The 19,151-nt window shown below is 43.5% G+C and overlaps 1 pseudogene; it reads left to right on the top strand.

The window, feature by feature from the left end:
• Positions 1-19,151, top strand: part of LOC112072858 (glutamate receptor 1-like) — a 98,138-nt pseudogene that overhangs the window by 15,965 nt on the left and 63,022 nt on the right.

Here is a 19,151-nt window from a genome sequence, read left to right as displayed (position 1 = left end):
AAATGTGCAGTTTTGCAGCAAATATGTGTCCCCTGCCCACAACCTGGGTACAGCCAGTGGAAAATGCAAAGTATCGCTTGAGTGAATTTCCCATTTAGCTAGTTTTGTTTTGTCTTTCTTACCAGGTCATGTGTCTTACTCAGTATGTTGACACTGGTCTACTACTGTTGCTTTAAGGTATTGTTGTTCTGGTGATTAATATTGTTGTTAGTGAGCTTGTTATTACATGGTCAATCCCATGTCCACTATCTACTATTATTTAATTGCCGTTGTTCCACCATTATTTATATATAATATATATATATTTTGTTACTATATATATCATGTATATTTTATTAAATTTTTCGATATGTATGACTTTTGACAATGTAAGTAATAATAACTTGCCATGTCAATAAAGTCATTGAATTGAATTGAATAGAGAGAGAGAGAGAGAGAGAGAGAGAGAGAGAGATGGAGAGAGAGAGAGAGAGAGAGAGAGAGAGAGAGAGAGAGAGAGAGAGAGAGAGCGAGAGAGAGAGAGACCACACACACACAAAGAAGAGAGCGAGAGAGAGGAGAGAGAGACACACACCACAAAGAGAGAGGGAGAGGGAGAGAGAGAGGAGAGAGAGAGAGCGAGAGAGAGAGAGAGAGGAGTGGGAGAGAGACAACACAGAGAGGGATGGAAGAGACACACACACACAAAGAGAGAGGGAGAGAGACACACACACACACAAAGATGGGCGAGAGCAGCACGCGAGAAGGACGCACGAGACGACGACGAGAAGAGAAGGTAAGAAGAAACACAGAGAGGGATGGAGAGAGGAGAGAGAGAGAGAGACGAACACACACACAAAGAGAGAGGGAGAGAGAGAGGAGAGAGAGAGAGAGAGAGAGATGAAGAGAGAGAAAAGGGTGAGTAACAGGGGCCTCAGGTGTCATGTCAGTCTGTAATTCTTGCAGGATGTCCATATCTCTGAAAAGGTCCATGGATGTGTCTGCTGTAGAAACAGGAATAGGATAACCCTCAGATAAGAGATGCGCTGGCAGTGATTGTCTCTCTATCTCACACACACACCCACGCGCACACACACACACAACAACAACACCACACCACACACACACACCCCACACACACCACACCACACACACACACACACACTGTGTGTGGGCCACTAATAAACCTGTCTGTGTCAGGTTCACCAGGTGTCTTTGTGATGTCCACATAATGAACCCCCAGGCTCACCGACAGGCAGCACCTCCATAATGATCAAATATAAGGATATTTCTGGGTTGAATATTACTCCATGGTTATGAAAGGGCCATACAGTCTAATGATATGTAATCATGAAATAGCTAATTGTGTAAGTGACTAACTTTAGGCGTACTCCATCGTTGTGACAAATATTTAATGATTCCTAAAGATCTATTGTCTAATTATCTTTCTTGGTTTAATTGTAGGCCTATTAGCAATTATTATTCCACCGTGCTTGTGGCTTAATGATCAAACATGAACCATCCTATTGAAATACCTCTCCAGGAGAGTTCCTCAACAGAACAAGTCTTCAGTAGCTCCATTCTATCCCATTGCTGTGTTTAACTGCTACTCTGTATTTTCTCCTGAAGATGAAGCATCACATCTATGGTCTCATCTTGAGAAAAGTGGTGATAAACTTTATGAGCTGGTAACATTTTATGTCTCACCTCCCCAGGGCTGTGTATGGATATTACCTCATTCCAAAGTCCCTCTTTGCAAATATTATGACAGCTACTTATGTATGTTCTGGTACGAGCTCCTATTAAATCCATCCAATATTGATCTTCAATGTGCCAATATTTTAACAGTATTGTAAACCTAAATTAATAATTTACCTTCTCTGAAAGGGGGTTCGATGATAAAGAATCTGGTTACCAGGTGTTATTTTCTATAGTTTAATCTGTCTAAGTAGCAGCTGCCTAAACGTTTGTGGCACAACAGGTTACATCTCCATCACTTCACTTCTCTGTCACTAACACATAAATCTTTCACGTGATGTGAAGGGTATTTTCTGAATAAAAAATCCCTAACATAAAATCTCAACAGCGATGCCATAATAAAAATCTCAGATATTATACATACAGTCCCTTCGGAAAGTATTCAGACCCATTGACTTTTTTCACATTTTGTTAGGTTACAGCCTTTTTCTAAAATTAAATAGTTTAATAGTTCAATTTACACACAATACCCCATAATGACAAAGCAAAATCACGTTTGTAGAAATGTTGCTAAAAAACGTATATATTTAATTTACGTAAGTATTCAGACGCTTTACTCAATACTTTGTTGATGCACCTTTGGCACCGATTACAGCGTTGATTCTTCTTGGATATGATACTACAAGCTTGGCACACCTGTATTTGTGGAGTTTCTCCCATTCTTCTCTGCAGATCCTCTCAAGCTCTGTCAGGTTGGATGGGGAGCGTTGCTGCACAGCTATTTTTAGGTCTCTCCAGAGACGTTCGATCGGGTTTAAGTGTGGYCTCTGGCTGGGCCACTCAAGGACAATCAGAGACTTGTCCCGAAGCCACTCCTGCTTTGTCTTGGCTGTGTGCTTAGGGTCGATGTCCTTTTGGAAGGTGAACCTTCGCCCTAGTCTGAGGACCTGAGCGCTCTGGAGCAGGTTTTCATCAAGGATCTCTCTGTGCCTCCCGGGTGGAGCAGTGGTCTAAGGCACTGCATCACAGTGCTAGCTGTGCCACCAGAGACTCTGGGTTCGAGCCCAGGCTCTGTCGCAGCTGGCCGTGACCGGGAGGCCCATGGTGCGGCACACAATTGGCCCAGCGTCGTTAGGGAGGGTTTGGCCGGCAGGGATATCCTCGTCGCGCACTAGCGACTCCTGTGTCGGGCCGGGCGCAGTGCACGCTGACCAGGTCGCCAAGTGTACAGTGTTTCCTCCGACACATTGGTGCGGCTGGCTTCCGGGTTGGATGTGCATTGTGTCAAGAACCAGTGTGGCTTGGCCTCCATCATTCTTAAATGGCTCTCGACCTTCGCCTCTCCCGAGTCCGTATGAGCGATGAGACAAGACTGTAACTTCTACCAATTGGATACCACGAAATTGGGGAGAAAAAAGGGGTAAAAAAAAACTAGTCTGACTAGTCTCCCAGTCTCTGCTGCTGAAAAACATCCCCACAGCATGATGCTGCCGCCACCATGATTCACTGTAAGGATGGTGCCAAGTTTCCTCCAGACGCCAGGCATTCAGGCCAAAGAGCTGAATATTGGTTTCATCAGACCAGATAATCTTGTTTTTTCTCATGGTCTGAGCGTGCACGGATCTGTGCCTTGATACAATCCTGTCTCGAAGCTCTACAGACAATTCCTTTGACCTCATGACTTGGTTTTTGCTCTGACATGCAATGTCAACTGTGGGACCTTATATAGACAGTTGTGTGCCTTTCCAAATTACGTCCAATCAATTGAATTTCCCACAGGTGGACTCTAATGACATTGTAGAAAGATCTCAAGGATGATCATTGGAAACAGATACACCTGAGCTTAATTTCGAATCTCATAGCAAAGGGTCTGAATACTTATGTAAATAATGGAAGGCTTTCCACTAGATGATGGAACATTGCTTGCTTCCATTCAGCCACAAGAGCTTGAGTGAGGCCGGGCATTGATGTTGCGCTATTAGGCCTGGCTCGCAGTCGGTGTTCCAATTAATCCCAAAGGTGTTTGATGGGGTTGAGGTCAGGGCTCTGTGCAGGCCAGTCAAGTTCTTCCACACCGATCTCGACAAACCATTTCTGTATGGACCTCGCTTTGTGCACGGGACATTGTCATGCTGTAACAAGAAAGGGCCTTCCCCAAACTGTTGCCACAAAGTTGGAAGCACAGAATTGTCTAGAAAGTCATTGAATGCTGTAGCATTAAGATTTCCCTTCATTGGAACTAAGGAGCCCGAACCATGAAAAACAGCCCCAGACCATTATTCCTCCTCTACCAAACTTTACAGTTGGCACTATGCATTAGGGCAGGTAGCGTTCTCCTGGCATCCGCCAAACCCAGATTCGTCCATCGGACTGCCAGATGGTGAAGTGTGATTCATCACTCCAGAGAACGCATTTCCACTGCTCCAGAGTCCAATGGGGGCGAGCTTTACACCACTCCAGCCGACGCATGGTATTGCGCTTGGTGATCTTATGCTTGTGTGCAGCTGCTCGGCCATGGAAACCCATTTCATGAAGCTCCTGACGAACAGTTATTATGCTGACGTTGCTTCCAGAGGCATTTTGGAACTCGGTAGTGATTTTTATGCACAACGCGCTTTAGCACTTGGTGGTCCTGTTCTGTGAGCTTGTGTGGCCTACCACTTCGCGGCTGAGCCGTTGTTGCTCCTAGACGTTTCCACTTGACAATGACAGCACACAATAACAACACAAAAATGTGACAAACTGACTTGTTGGAAAGGTGTCATCCTATGACAGTGCCACGTTGAAAGTCACTGAGCTCTTCAGTAAGTCCATTCTACTGCCAATGTTTGTCTATGGAGATCACATGGCTGTGTGCTCGATTTTATACACCTGTCAGCAATGGGTGAGGCTGAAATAAGCGAATCCACTAATTTGAAGGGGTGTCCACATACTTTTGTATATATAGTGTATTTCTGATTATACAAACCATGGATACATTATCTGTACTTCCCTATCAAATGAACTGATCTCCCTCTCCTTAGAATAGGAATCCCTGTGGTATTAATCCCATTGACTCACTAGACAGTCAACTAGTGCGCTCTCCAAACTCGCAATTTCAGAGCGCTTTTGTTTCCACATTCTAAATGTTTGTTAATGTTTCCCCATGATAAACTAGCCTACATTTCTGTTAAATCTGTATTCCACGTGAATTTACAATAATCAATAGTGTTAAATTTCATTCCTTAACGTTTATAGCAGCATTGTAGAAATGTTGTTTCATTTTGGTACAATATTGTTGCATTTCACTTTCCATTTCCAATCCTGTGAGTGGGCACAATGTTTCAAGTCCACATACACATTTGCAAGACTCATGAGGTAGAAGATCATTCTATAAAATTACTAATATACGATTGAATTAATGATTTTGGATTATGCATTTTATATTGAGTACCAGTTAAGGGCCTAAAACAATACAAACTCCTGTTTTGGGGCTATTTTGCCAGATGAATCTTTCTTATTGTGAGGGGAGGCTGACGAGAGCCTGATACCCCGACCTGAGTCTGAATGGAATGGGCAAATTTGCCTGCTCCAAGCCGTTTTCTTTTCATAAAGAAGTTATTTGATACATTTGTAAACATAAACTTTTTATAATTTTGTATATATTCTCAATTTAACGTCTGGGCCACCATCGTCAACTGTGGACCTAAATAAAAGCACAACTTGTGCACGTGATTCTGTTGCCTCCTGCATCATGTCTTCCCTTACGACTGCTATAAGGATCCTATTTTACAACCCCCAGYCTCTCTGTCATCACAGTTCATCCTATCAGGTTTGAAGGTAAGACCCAGATGAAGACTGTGTCGCAGTAACAATGTTTATTACGGCAACAGGGCAGGCAAATGACAGGCCAAGGCAAGCAGGGGTCGATAACCAGAGTAGTGGGGGAAAGGTACAGGACGGCAGGCAGGCTCAGGGTCGGGTCAGGCAGATGTCGGTAATCCAGAGGTGGGGCAAAGGTGCAGGCAGGCTCAGGGTCAGGGGCAGGGGCAGGCAGAGTGGTCCGGCAGGCAGGCTCAGAGACGGGATAGACTGGGGTCAAAACCAGGAGGGCGAGAAAAAGAGAGACTGGGGAGAAGCTCCCTGGTACTAACCTATATCAATCCGTCCTATATTTAAGCAATAAGGCCTGGTATATGGTGTGGTATAWGGCCAATATACCACAGCTAAGGGCTGTTCTAAACATGATGCAAGGTGGAGTGCCTGGATACAGCCCTTAGCCGTGGTATATGGCCAATATACCACAAACCCCCGAGGTGCCATATRGCTATTATAAATTTACGATTTTTCAATTTAGTCATTGTCTTTTATTTGGAGCGCTTCTGTCAATGTTGTGTAAGGATACGCACCTGATTATGCATCTGATTACGAATTAGACCTATAGGCTACCTGGCCTGTACGCAAATGTAGGCATATAAGTGTGCCCATTTGGGGAACTGATAGTATTTCTGATTGGCTTAACGCACCACCACTAATGAGCTGTGGAGCTTCTCAATGTAATGTTTTCTTCACCTCAAACAGCAAGCAAACAACGTCTGTTCCATCCACTGAGAATGACAATAGTTCCTCATTGAATTTGAAAACCTTTCCAGCRCTCTCCCTTTCSATAACCACTCAGCGTGAAAGGGAACAATGTCATGCTCTGATCCAGTGGAATAAAATAGGTCTACCTGATGAGCTCTTATTCCTTGCGTAAAATAGCCTCCAGCTGTATCTGTCCCGACKTCACTGGAGCAGGAAACTGAGGGCCCGGAATATTTTACATAATGTTGCAAGTTTGCTAAAGCCTTGGGTGGGTCCATGTTGATACAGTGTTTGAATTTCGGTGCAGACAAGCCATGCTTAGCGAATGTGATTTATAGGATATTTATTTTTATCAGGATATTTTCTACTTGCAGGCTGCAATGTTTTTATATGTTGGCTTTCTATGCAATTGTTACATAGTTGACAATGGCAATATAAGTTACTTTTTAAGTTTGTATCATTTTTATTTAGATTTGGATAGAATTTTGATTAACCACATGACAATGATTTTGAGATACGAAGGCGTTATTATAAATTAAATGAAACTGTTCCACGTAAGTGTGCATATGGAAACCATAACTGGCACGCAGATCGGTAGAAAGATAAATTGGCGCTGCACAACTTCAGGAGAGTAATGGCAGAATCTGCGAAAGCCAGCAGGAGCGGAAGGAGGAATGTCGGTCAGGTTTTTTTCTCTTCTGGTTATCTTGATCTCTGGCTCCCTCTTGAGTAACGTGTGTCTTATTTCATCAAACAGACAAGCATATATTTGATTTTATTAAAACACAAAGGGTGTGTCTATATATGGAAAAATACACTTTTAAACATTTTGACCAATCACTTTGGGTAAACCAATATTTTTTTTTAGTCGGGGACAGCCCTAGTAATTAGAGCAGTAAAAAAAAATGTTGTCATACTACTGGTACTATATATGGTCTGATATACCACAGCTTTTAGCCAATCAGCATTCAGGGCTCGAACCACCCGGTTTATAATTACCTTTAATGTGGTGGCAGGTAGCCTAGTGGTTAGAGCCTTGGGCCAGTAACCAAAAGGTTGCTAGATCGAATCCCTGAGCTGACAAGGTACAAATATTTTGTTCTGCCCCTGAACAAGGCAGTTAACCCACTGTTCCTAGGCCGTCATTGTAAATAATAATTTGTTCTTAACTGAATTGCGTAGTTAAATAAAAATATTGGAACTCTATCCAGGCTTGAGTTCAATTCCATTTTAATTTGAGTCAATTCAGAAAATAAACCCAATTCCCCCCCKAAAAACTATTCAGTGTACTACCTAAATTGGAATTTCAATGGAAGTGACCTCAGCCCTGAGTGCATCTGCCCTCCTTCTCCTACAGGAATCCCCATACGTGATGCTGAAGAAGAACCATGATCAGCTGTCAGGGAACGATAAGTACGAGGGTTACATCGTGGAGCTAGCGGCTGAGATCGCCAAGCACGTTGGATACCACTACAAACTGAAGGTGGTCACAGATGGGAAGTATGGAGCCAGAGACTCCGAGACCAAGATGTGGAACGGCATGGTTGGAGAGCTGGTGTACGGGGTGAGTGCTCATACGGTGGTTATTAGAGCTTATAAGAGGGTTAGTAAGTGCTCATAACATTTATGGAGATGGTTAACATTCATATTTGTCACATTCTATTTTTATGACGATGACACCACACAATATTTCTTTCTGACACTATAATGTTCTCTATGATACCATCTGCAAAAACATGTTAGTCCTTTTTAAAGAAATATAATTTTTTTTCACAGGAAATTAGTTTCCAACAATCAACAATTTATATAGCTAGCGTACATGGACACACTCTCACACCCTCTCTCTCTCTCTCTCTTCTTTCTCTTTCTCTCTCTCTCTCTCTCTCTCTCTCTCTCTCTCTCTCTTCTCTTCTCTCTCTCTCTCTCTTCTCTCTCTATCTCTCTCTCTCTCTCGCTCTCTCTCTCTCGTGCGCTCTCTCTCTCTCTTTCTCTCTCTTTCTATCTTCTCTCTCTCTCTGTCTCTCTCTTTCTATCTCTCTTTCTCTCTCTCTCTTTCTCTCTCCTTTCTATCTCTCTCTCTCGCTCTCTCTTTTCCTGCTCTCTCTCTTTCTCTCTCTCTTCTCTCGCTTCTCGCTCTCTCGCTTTCATCTCTCTCTCTTTCTTCTCTTTCTATCTCTCGCTCTCTTTCTCTCTCTTTCTATCTCGCTCTCTCTTTCTATCTCTTCTCTCTTTCTCTTCTTTCTATCTCTCTCTCGCTCTCTCTCTCTTTCTATCTCTCTCTCTCTTTCTCTCTCTTTCTATCTCTCTCTCTCTCTCTCTCTCTTTCTCTCTCTTTCTATCTTCTCTCTCTATCTCTCTCGTCTTTCTCTCTCTTCTATCTATCTATCTATCTCTCTCTCTCTCTCTCTCTCTTTCTCTCTCTTTCTATCTCCTCTCTCTTTCTCTCTCTTTCTCTCTCTTTCTATCTCTCTCTCTCTTTCTCTCTCTTTCTATCTCTCTCTCTCTTTCTCTCTCTTTCTTTTCTATCTCTCTCTCTCTCTCTCTCTCTCTCTCTCTCTCTCTCTTTCTATCTCTCTCTCTCTCTCTCTCTCTCTCTTTCTCTCTCTTTTCTATCTCTCTCTCGCTCTCTCTCTTTCTCTCTCTTTTATCTCTCTTTCTATCTTCTCTCTCTCTTTCTCTCTCTTTCTATCTCTCTCTCTTTTCTCTCTTTCTATCTCTCTCTTCTCTTTCTCTCTCTTCTATCTCTCTCTTTCTCTCCCTACCTCTCTAACATCCTCCCTCCCACCCTCCTCCATCTCTCCCTACCTCTCTAACATGTCTTCTTTCCTTCTCCTGCCTCCCTCCATTCTCCACCTCTCTAACATGTCTCTCTTTCCCTCTCGCCCCTACCCCGCCCCCTCCTTCCTTCCCTCCCTACCTCTCTAACATGTCTCTCTTTCCCTCTCCCGCCCTCTCCTCCTTCCCTACCTCTCTCTTTTGCATCCCTCCTTCCCTCTCTACGTCCTTTGTCGCCCTCCTCCCCCTTCCCTTACTTTCCTCTATCCTTATGTTCCCCCTACTCACCCCTTCTCTCCTCCAGAAAGCAGACGTGGCGGTAGCCCCGCTGACCATCACCCTGGTCCGAGAAGAGGTGATCGACTTCTCCAAGCCCTTCATGTCTCTGGGTATCTCCATCATGATCAAGAAGCCCACCAAGTCTAAACCAGGTGTCTTCTCCTTCCTGGACCCGCTGGCCTATGAGAATCTGGATTGTGTATCGTGTTCGCCTACATCGGTGTGAGCGTGGTCCTGTTCCTGGTGAGCCGCTTAGCCCCTATGAGTGCACGCAGAGGACTATGAGGAGGGGGCCGACCCCCAGACCCCTACCCAGCCGACAGGGCCCGGTGCTGGGCTACAGTCGGGCAGAGCCCTGGTCAGCAAGGCCAGAACCAGCAGAATCAGGAACAGACCAACGAGTTTGGCATCTTCAACTCTCTCTGTTCTCCTGGGAGCCTTCATGCAGCAGGGATGTGACATCTCACCCAGGTAAGAAACCCACTTAGAAATACAATGGGTAGATCTGATGTAGAAATACAATGGTGATCTGATGTAGAAAAACAATGGGGCGCTCAAAGTGATTTGACTAGTGCGATAAAATGCCAGGGCTGTGTCCCAGTCCGCCCCTGCAAGCTCCAGTCTATTACTGTATTGACATTTGTTGGTTCTCCCCAATTCAGTAGGGTTTTCTTGGTACCACTTTTACATGTTGTCTTAGAGAACTTTTAGATTACATGGAGTGAGATAAAACAGTGATACTGCCAGAGCATCATCCCAGGGAGTTGACAGGTGTGGTCATAGTACTGTACTACTGTTGAAAAGGTTGCTTATGTTTTGTGATAAACACTCTTTGTTTGTCGTCAACTTTTAGGGTTTTGTTATTGTTGTTGTGTAATAGTTAAAAAAGTGTTTTATATTTGACCCTCATTTAAACCAGGAAGCTCCATAAAGACTCTTTTCATAGAGACCTGTGTGTGTGTGTGTGTGTGTGTGTGTGTGTGTGGTGTGTGTGTGTGTGTGTGTGTGTGTGTGTGTGTGTGTGTGTGTGTGTGTGTGTGTGTGTGTGTGTGTGTGTGTGTGTGTGTGTGTGTGTGTGTTGTGTGTGTGTGTGTGTGGTTGTGTGGTGGTGTGTGTCCCAATATACTCCCACCCAGGGAGTCCCTCTGTCTGTCCGTCAGTCAGATAAAACAGGACTAAAGAAGTTCTCTTCTTTCATGATCAATGTCTTCACAGAACACTTTACACTAAGTCAGCTGTCATTGAATACTAACACCAGTCCCAAACAGAGACGCTTCCGTAGTCCTACTCTTTCAGTTACACTAGTTGTACGTTACACATTTACAGTGGGGCAGAAGTGGTACTAAAATACTTCAAAAACACGATGAACTCATGAAGATGTGAAGTTATTATACCCTGCCTTCCGAAGAATTCACACCCCTTGACGTTGTCCACATTTAGTTGTGTTTTAAAGTGATAAATTGCGATTTTTTTTATAACTGACCTACACAGAATAACCCATAATTTCAAAAAATTCTCTGAATGTTAACAAATGGATTAAAAAGGAAAAGCTGAAATGTCTTGAGTCAATAAGTTCAGGAGTAAAAAATGGCTTAACAAGTCATGGACTGTGTGTTTAACATGATTTCTGAATGACTACCTCATCTCTGTAGCCCACACATACAATTACCTGTAAGGTCCCTCAGTCAATCAGTGAATTTCAAACACAGATACAATGACAAAGACCAGGGAGGTTTACCAATGCKTCGCAAAGAAGGGCACCTATTGGTAGATGGGATGGGGGGTGAGGGGAGGCAGACATTAAATATACATTTTGAGCATGGTGAAATGATTAATTACATTGGATGGTGTGTCAATACACTCAGTCACTACAAAGATACTGGCGTCCTCCTTACTCAGTTTCCGGAGAGGGAGGAAACCGCTCAGCGATTTCATCATGAGGCCAATGGTGATTTTAAACAGTTACAGAGTTTAATGGCTGTGATAGGAGAACACTCAGGATGGACCAACAACATTGTAGTTACTCCACAATACTAACCTATAATTGACGGAGTGAAAAGAACTATCACGTTTCAAGGTAAGACCCAGATGCAGACAACATCGAATTAACAACATGTTCTACTCATTATTCCTTGTTAATAAAGCAAACATGTTTGCTTTCATTTGATTGAAATAATACAACTGGGCAGTTTTTCAGGATAAAAAATAAACAGAATGGAGCTTAGCACAGGCAAAATCCTAGATGAAAACCTGCTTCAGTCTGCTTTCCACCAGACACTGGGAGATGAATTCACATTTTAGCAGGATAATAACCTAAAACACCAAAGGSAAAATCTACACTGGAGTTCCTTACGAAGAAGACAGTGAATGTTCCTGTTTTGACTTAAATCTGCTTGAAAATCTATGGCAAGACATGAAAATTGTGTTCTAGSAAGGAAMAATTTTTAAAAGAATAATGGGCAAGTGTTGTACAATCCGGGTGTGAAAAGCTCTTAGAGACTACCTCAGAAAGACTCACAGCTGTAATCACTGTCAAAGTTGATTCTAACATGTATTGACTCAGGGGGTTGAATACTTATCTAATCAAGAATATTAGTTTTATTTTTCATAAATCATTTACAAATGTTATAATTTTTTATTACAGAGWATTCTGTGTAGATCGTTGACAAAAAAAGGACAATTTAATCCATTTTTGATCRCACTTTGTAACACAACATTTTGAAAAGGTCAAGGGAAGTGAATACTTTCTGAAGGCAATGTAGTGCTCTTTATTAACATAGCTGGGTCCCAGATCTGTTAGCTTTAGCTAACTCCAATGTCTATGACAYTCATACTATGAACACTGCAGAGAGGAGTTAGCTTAAACAGATAGCACCWGCAAAAGAAAACACATTCACCAGGAAGGCTGGACCTATGGCCTAAACTCTGTCCACACTTAAGTGAACTACACTGAAGGATGGGTGGGTCAATAGTGTGTCTTAAACAGTGTCACTAGCTCTGTCCAGCTCCAACCGGAGTGAGAGCTCTGATGAACTGTGCCACCGTCGTTTCTGCTCTCTAAAGGTCACCAATTAAGAATCTCATTAAAGTGTCTCAAATTAGAGACACAAAGAGGTTGATTCTCTCTCTCAGGGACACCAGGGGGGGCTTCTGAGAGGAGGGAAAAAGGTAAGAGACAGAGAAGGAGAGGAGGAGAAAGAGGAGATGAAGAGGAGGAGAGAAAAAGAAGTAGAGGACAGAAGAGGAGAGGAGAATGAGGAAAGGAGGAGAGGAGAAGAGGGAGAGGAAGAAAAGGAAGAAGAAGAGACAGAGAGGAGAGGAGAGAGGGAGAGGAGAGAGAGAGGGAGGAGAGGAGAGAGAGGGAGGAGGAGAGAGGAGAGAGGAGAAAGAGGAGAAGAGAGAGAAAGAGGAGAAGAGAGAAGAGGAGAGAGATGAGAGGAGGGAGAGAAGAGGGGAGAAAGGTAGAGGACAGAAGAGGAGAGAGAGGAGAGGAGGAGAAGGAGAGGAGAGAGAGGAGGAGGGGAGGAGGAGAGAAGAAGGTAGAGGAGCAGAAGAGGAGCGGAGAGAGAAGAAAGAGAGGAGAAAGAGAGGGAGAGATGAGAGAGAGGAGGAGAGAGAGAAGGAGAGAAGAAGTAGAGGAAGCAGAAGAGGAGCGGAGAGGAGGAGAAGAGAGGAGAAGGAGGAGAGGAAAGATGAGAGGAGGAGGAGGAGAGGAGGAGAAGAAGGTAGAGGACAGAAGAGGAGAGGAGAGGAGGAGAAAGAGGCGAAGGAGGAGAGGAGATGAGAGGAGGAGAGAACAGGGCAGAGGGCAAGAGAGGAGGGGGAGGAGAGAGGACATAATGAGAAGGGAGAGGAGAGGAATTTAACCACCACCAGTCTCTTCAAGGCATTGACTGATTCACTGGACCAATGGAGAGAGATTGTGATTGTAAGAGCCTTGCAGTATGGGTACTATATCCGATAAATCAAAGGCCTCTTTTGGACCTCTCTGTCCCTTCGTTGTCTTCTGTCCCTTCTGCTAAGCTAGATAGTAAACACACACACACAGATGTACAGAAGTCTCTAAGCTAGCATAGTAAACACCCACAAGATGTACAGAAGTCTGCTAAGCTAGCAAGTAAACACACACACAGATGTACAGAATGTCTGCTAAGCTAGCAAGTAAAACACACACACACAGATGTACAGAATGTCTGCTAAGCTAGCAGAGTTATCACACACACTGTGTACAGAATGTCTGCCAAGCTATCATAGAGTAAAACACACACACAGATGTACAGAATGTCGCTAAGCTAGCAGATGTAAACACAACAACACAGATGTACAATGTCTGCCAAGCTATCATAGTAACACCACACACAGATGTACAGAATGTCTGCTAAGCTAGCAGAGTAAACACACACACAGAGACGTACAGAATGTGCTCGCTCTCACAGTGTAACAGAACACACCACTCCAATAAATATCGATCTCCTAGTACGTCCAATGGAGAGAATGTCATCCTTATAGACAGAGAACTATGTATATCTTGTAGATCTCTCTCTCTTCTCTCTCTCTCTCTCTCTCTCTCTCTCTCTCTCTCTCTCTCTCTCTCTCTCTCTCTCTCTCTCCTCTCTCTCTCTCTCTCTCTCTCTCTCTTTCTCTCTCTCTCTCTCTCGTCTCTCTCTCTCTCTCTCTCTCTCTCTCTCTCTCTCTCTCTCTCTCTCTCTCTCTCTCTCGTTCTTCCTCTCTCTTCTCTCTCTCTCTCTCTCTCTCTTCTCTCTCTCTCTCTCTCTCTCTCTCTCTCTCTCTCTCTCTCTCTCTCTCTCTCTCGGTCCTCTCTCTCTCTTCTCTGGGGTCTACAGCAGCGATATTAGTACATTAAGGTTATAATCTACTGTACTCATCGTTCCCAGATGAGCTGGCCCCGTTACTTCATGTCTGGCATGGAGGGACTCTCTACAGAGGGTGGCCTTCACCAAACTCAACTGTTATGTGTCCATGGCTCCATGCGAATGCAGTCTTCTCTTGATGAGCCACAGTCAGTGTGTGCTGCGTTAGTTGAATCATTCCTCGCTGGGCTGAAACAATAAATCTGGTTTTCCCTAATGGAAATGTTTTAAAAATGCTTATTCTTTGTTTTGACTTCTGTTGTCTGTTTTTATTGGTCACTCCATGAGAACAGAATGTTAGTTTTACATCTGTGTGAGACAGACGAGATAGAGATAGTGTTGCTTTTAGTTGTCTTAGTCTTCCACTCAGGCTTTTAATCAGAGACGAGTTTACAAAAGACTTTACCGACGTTCAGTCGTATTTAATCAGCGCTGTGGCGTTTCTTCCCAGACGCTGTCGTCTGAAGAGATAACGAGTCCCAAATGGCTCCTATAAACCTATACAGTGCACATACTTTGACCAGGACCTATAGTAGTGCATTATATAGGAATAGTGAGCATTTGGGATGCATCCTGCCTTTGTCTGTTCCTTAATTCTTCTGATGGCTGGCTCTAAAGGTATGTCTGCCTAGAGCTCTGTAGAGACAGGGCTGTGTGTGTGTGTGTGTGTGTGTGGTGTGTGTTGTTGTGTGTGTGTGTGTGTGTGTGGTGTGTGGTGTGTGTGTTGTTGTGTGTGTGTGTGTGTGTTGTGTGGTGTTGTGTGTGTGTTGTGTGGTGTGTGTGTGTGTGTGGGATCTCTCCTACAGTGCCTGCCTGTGTGTGTGATCTCTCTCCCTCTCTCTCTGCTATTTTATCGCTAAATCCTTTGTTTACTGTGGGCTTTCTAATTCACCCCTGTCAGTCAGAGCTCCTAAATCCTCCATCCATGACATTCCTCCTCCTCCTTCTCCTCTCCTCTCCTCTTCCCTTCCTCTCCTCCTCTCTCTCCTCTCTTCCTCTCCTCTCTCCTGCTGATCCCTATTCTCTCTCTGTTGTATCTCGTAAGACAGTGGCTAAAAAGAACAGGGATCTGCCCCTTTACAGCCCCCTTCTAGCCCCTCTATTCACTCTCTCCTCATATCCTCCACCTGTGCCTCTCTCCCCACCTTGCCTGTCCTCCTCTCTCTTTCCCCAAGCTCCCTCCCTTTCATAGATCTCTCCTTCTCTCTCCTAGCCTCCTCTCCTAGCCTCCTTTCCTAGCCTCCTCTCCTCCCTTCTTTTCATATCTCTCCCTCCCTCTCTCTCTGTCCCTCTGTATTTAGGGATGAACTGATCTGGCAGACACTTTGTACAGGTGGACGTACATGTGAGTGTGTGTGAGCATGTGTGTGTGAGTGTGTGTGCGTGCGTGCGTGCGTGCGTGTGTGTGAGTATGTATGTGCGTGTGTCAGTGAGTATGTTCTTGTGTGCGTGTGTGAGTATGTGCGTGCGTGTGCACACACACGCATGCACACACTAACCACACAACACCAAGGTGTGATTCTCTAACAAACAAAGTCAATCAAAGCCAACTGGGTGTTTCCTCACTATTAGTGTGAGAACAACAGAAACTCCCTCTGCTCAGTGTGAGTGTTTCCCTGGGGGACTCGTCTCCTCTCCACACCTGCTTGGTCGGTCAGTAGCACCGCTAGCCTGAAACAAATCAACCCTGTCACTTACTAAGATACCTGCCACACACACACACACACACACAGAGAGAGAGCGTTCACTGCCCGTCACAATCAACATTTCTCAGCCCACTGGTCAAAATCAATCCATAAGGAATAATGGATCCAGTCTAATAATTGTMATGTGTGTGTMTGTGTGTGTATGTGTGTGTATATGAACGCCAGCACAACCTTCCTCTAATCTCATGCCTGCTGAACAGATGATATCTGTTTCTCTCTGAATGTCTCTCATACGGATCTGTCTCTTCCTATACATGTTCCTCTCAGCTGTTAGATCTCAATGATTGGAAATATAAATGGTTTCTTCTCTCTCTGGTTTGTGTTGGTTTGTTTGTGCAAATGCTCTCTGTAGGTTCTGATGTGTATTCCTGGCACTTGTTTTAAAGGAATTTGAATTTAGCTAAAGCATAATTTTGTAGTACTGATTAGATATGAACATTCTCTACTGCTGAAGTCATCTCCACTACAGACATCAACAAGAACAATGGAAACATCAACACATTATATCTGCTGAAGTCATCTCCACTACAGATATCAACAAGAACAATGAAGAGACGGCCAGTGTTATAGCAGTGATTTAGAGAAAGAGACGGCAGTGTTATAGCAGTGCTTTAGAGAAGAGACGGCCAGTTGTATAGCAGTGATTTAGAGAAGAGACGGCCAGTGTTTATAGCAGTGCTTTAGAGAAGAGACGGCCAGTGTTATAGCAGTGATTTAGAGAAGAGACACCAGTGTTATAGCAGTGATTTAGAAAAGAGACAGCCAGTGTTATAGCAGTGATTTAGAGAAGAGACGGCCAGTGTTATAGCAGTGTTTTAGAGAAGAGACAGCCAGTGTTTTAGCAGTGATTTAGAGAAAGACAGCCAGTGTTTTAGCAGTGCTTTTAGAGAAAGACGGCCAGTGTTTAGCAGTGATTTAGAGAAGAGACGGCCAGTGTTATAGCAGTGCTTTAGAGAAGAGACAGCCAGTGTTATAACAGTGATTTAGAGAAGAGACGGCCAGTGTTATAGCAGTGATTAGAGAAGAGACAGCCAGTGTTATAGCAGTGCTTTAGAGAAGAGACGGGCAGTGTTATAGCAGTGATTTAGAGATGAGACAGCCCAGTGTTATAGCAGTGATTTTAAGAGAAGAGACAGCCAGTGTTATAGCAGTGTTTAGAGAAGAGCAGCATGTTATGCAGTGATATAAGAGAACAGCCATGTTATAGCATGATAGATGAGACAGCCAGTGTTTAGCAGTGATTTAAGATGAGAACAGCCATGTTTTAGCAGTGATTTTAGAGATGAGACAGCCAGTGTTTTAGCAGTGATTTAGAGATGAGACAAGCCAGTGTTTTTAGCAGTGATTTAGAGATGAAAACCAGGGCCAGTGTTTTTAGCAGTGATTTAGAGAAGAGACAGCCAGTGTTATAACAGTGATTTAGAGAAGAGACAGCCATGTTTATAGCAGTGATTTAGAGAAGAGACGGCCAGTGTTATAGCAGTGCTTTAGAGAAGAGACGGCCAGTTTATAGCAGTGATTTTTAGAGACACAAAGGACACGCGCGTGTTGATAGCAGTTATTTAGAGAAGTAGACAGCCCATTGTTAGTCCAACAATCCTGTATAGCCAGTCATACTCTAATGAAGAGACAGCCGTTGTTATTAGCAGTGAGCCTTTAGAGAAAGAAGGAGCAGCTAGTTTCTGAGATATAAACAGTGAATTTTAGAGGAAATTCTGGACGACAGCCTAGTATGACTAGGAATAATGTTAATAGCTGATCAGGAATTCGCTCTTTTGAAAGATGCTTTTACAATGCAAGAAACAGCATCAAGCGATCTAAGTACACGTAAGCTATTTAGAGGTCTATTTAGGAGTTAGGCTAGAACTGTTATTAGGAATAAGTACAGAGTCTACACGATGCGTGCCCCTGAGATAGAGTCTTATGTTATATACCGAGTTAGATCGTTTTTAGCGCCCAGAACTTGATTCTTAAAAAATTTACTAAAGAGAAGAGACACAGCCATTGTTAGCTATAGGGCCACTGCCTATACGATAGAAACGAGGACAGGCCGATGTGTACCTGTGGATTTTTTAGGGCCCTTAAAGCTTTCTGACTTGTTACAGAGAATGTAGATGGCACATGCCTGTAGTCTACAGGTATAGCTAGCCAGTGATTTATAGAGAATGAGACGCCAGTGTTATAGCAGTTAATTATAGAGAAGAGATCAGCCATGATGATTAACATAAATAGCAGATGACTTTAAGGAGAAGAGGACTGGCCAAGAGTGTCACAATATAGCAGATAATATTGGTAGAGAAGAGAACAAAGCCTAAGTGCTGTATCAGCAATGCGATTTAGAAGAGTTGTGAGGTCTAGGCACGGTCCCTCCAGTGTAACTCATAAGCAAGAAGCTTTAGAGAAGCATACAGCCAAACACGTGTTTCCATTATAGCAGTGATTTAGAGTAATGGAGACACAGCGGGCTCATTGTTATAGCAATGCTTTAGAGAAGAGACAGCCAGTGTTTGGCACCGACTGTATAGTCAGTTTATAGCAGAAGGAGACGGCCAGTTGTTGACAGGATGTATAGGCAGTGATTTTAGAAGAAGAGACAGCCAGTGTTATAAGCCAAGTGATTTAGCAGAAGGAGGACGGCCAGTGTTATCAACAGTGCTTTAGAGTAAGATGAACAGGCCTTAGTGTATACTAGATTGTCGTGATTGAGTGTTTATAAGACGTCCGGTCTACAGTTTACTTCAGGCGACTACATTGATTCTGTTGTGTAGTTTATTTATGTTTAATGACCCTTGATTCAACGATCCAAGTCTTAAGTCTTGATCTTACACGAGAAGCATTCAAACACCTGAGGCAGACACGAATATACATTACTATTTTAAGTAATATTTATCAGATGCTCTTAATCCAGAAGCGCCGAATCATTTTAAGAGAGTGTCGAGTTGCAGACATTTTTGGCTTACTGTGTCCGTGGTGGATTCAAACCCACAACCCTGCACACAACACTTACTTAAATTGGTCCTTTTGAAGAGGCATAGGCGTATTTCAGTAATATATAACCGTGTTAGCACGAGCCAATTTTAGTTATTCTGACTAGAGATGTTCCCATAGGGTTCAGGCCCTAAATCTAATGTAGAGTTAACACCAGTATACCAGATAGGGTTCTTAGGCCACTCATGTGGGAAACTTAATGTAGATAAACACCATGTACCAAATATGGCGTTCAGCCCTATAAATACATAAATGTACACAGACATAATACCAGAATAGGGTCAGGCCACTA

This window comes from Salvelinus sp. IW2-2015, unplaced genomic scaffold (genome assembly GCF_002910315.2).
Source record: "Salvelinus sp. IW2-2015 unplaced genomic scaffold, ASM291031v2 Un_scaffold2063, whole genome shotgun sequence".
Classification (NCBI taxonomy): Eukaryota; Metazoa; Chordata; class Actinopteri; order Salmoniformes; family Salmonidae; genus Salvelinus; species Salvelinus sp. IW2-2015.
The sequence above is the reverse complement of the archived record's forward strand: the minus strand, read 5'-3'. Positions and strand labels throughout refer to the sequence as shown.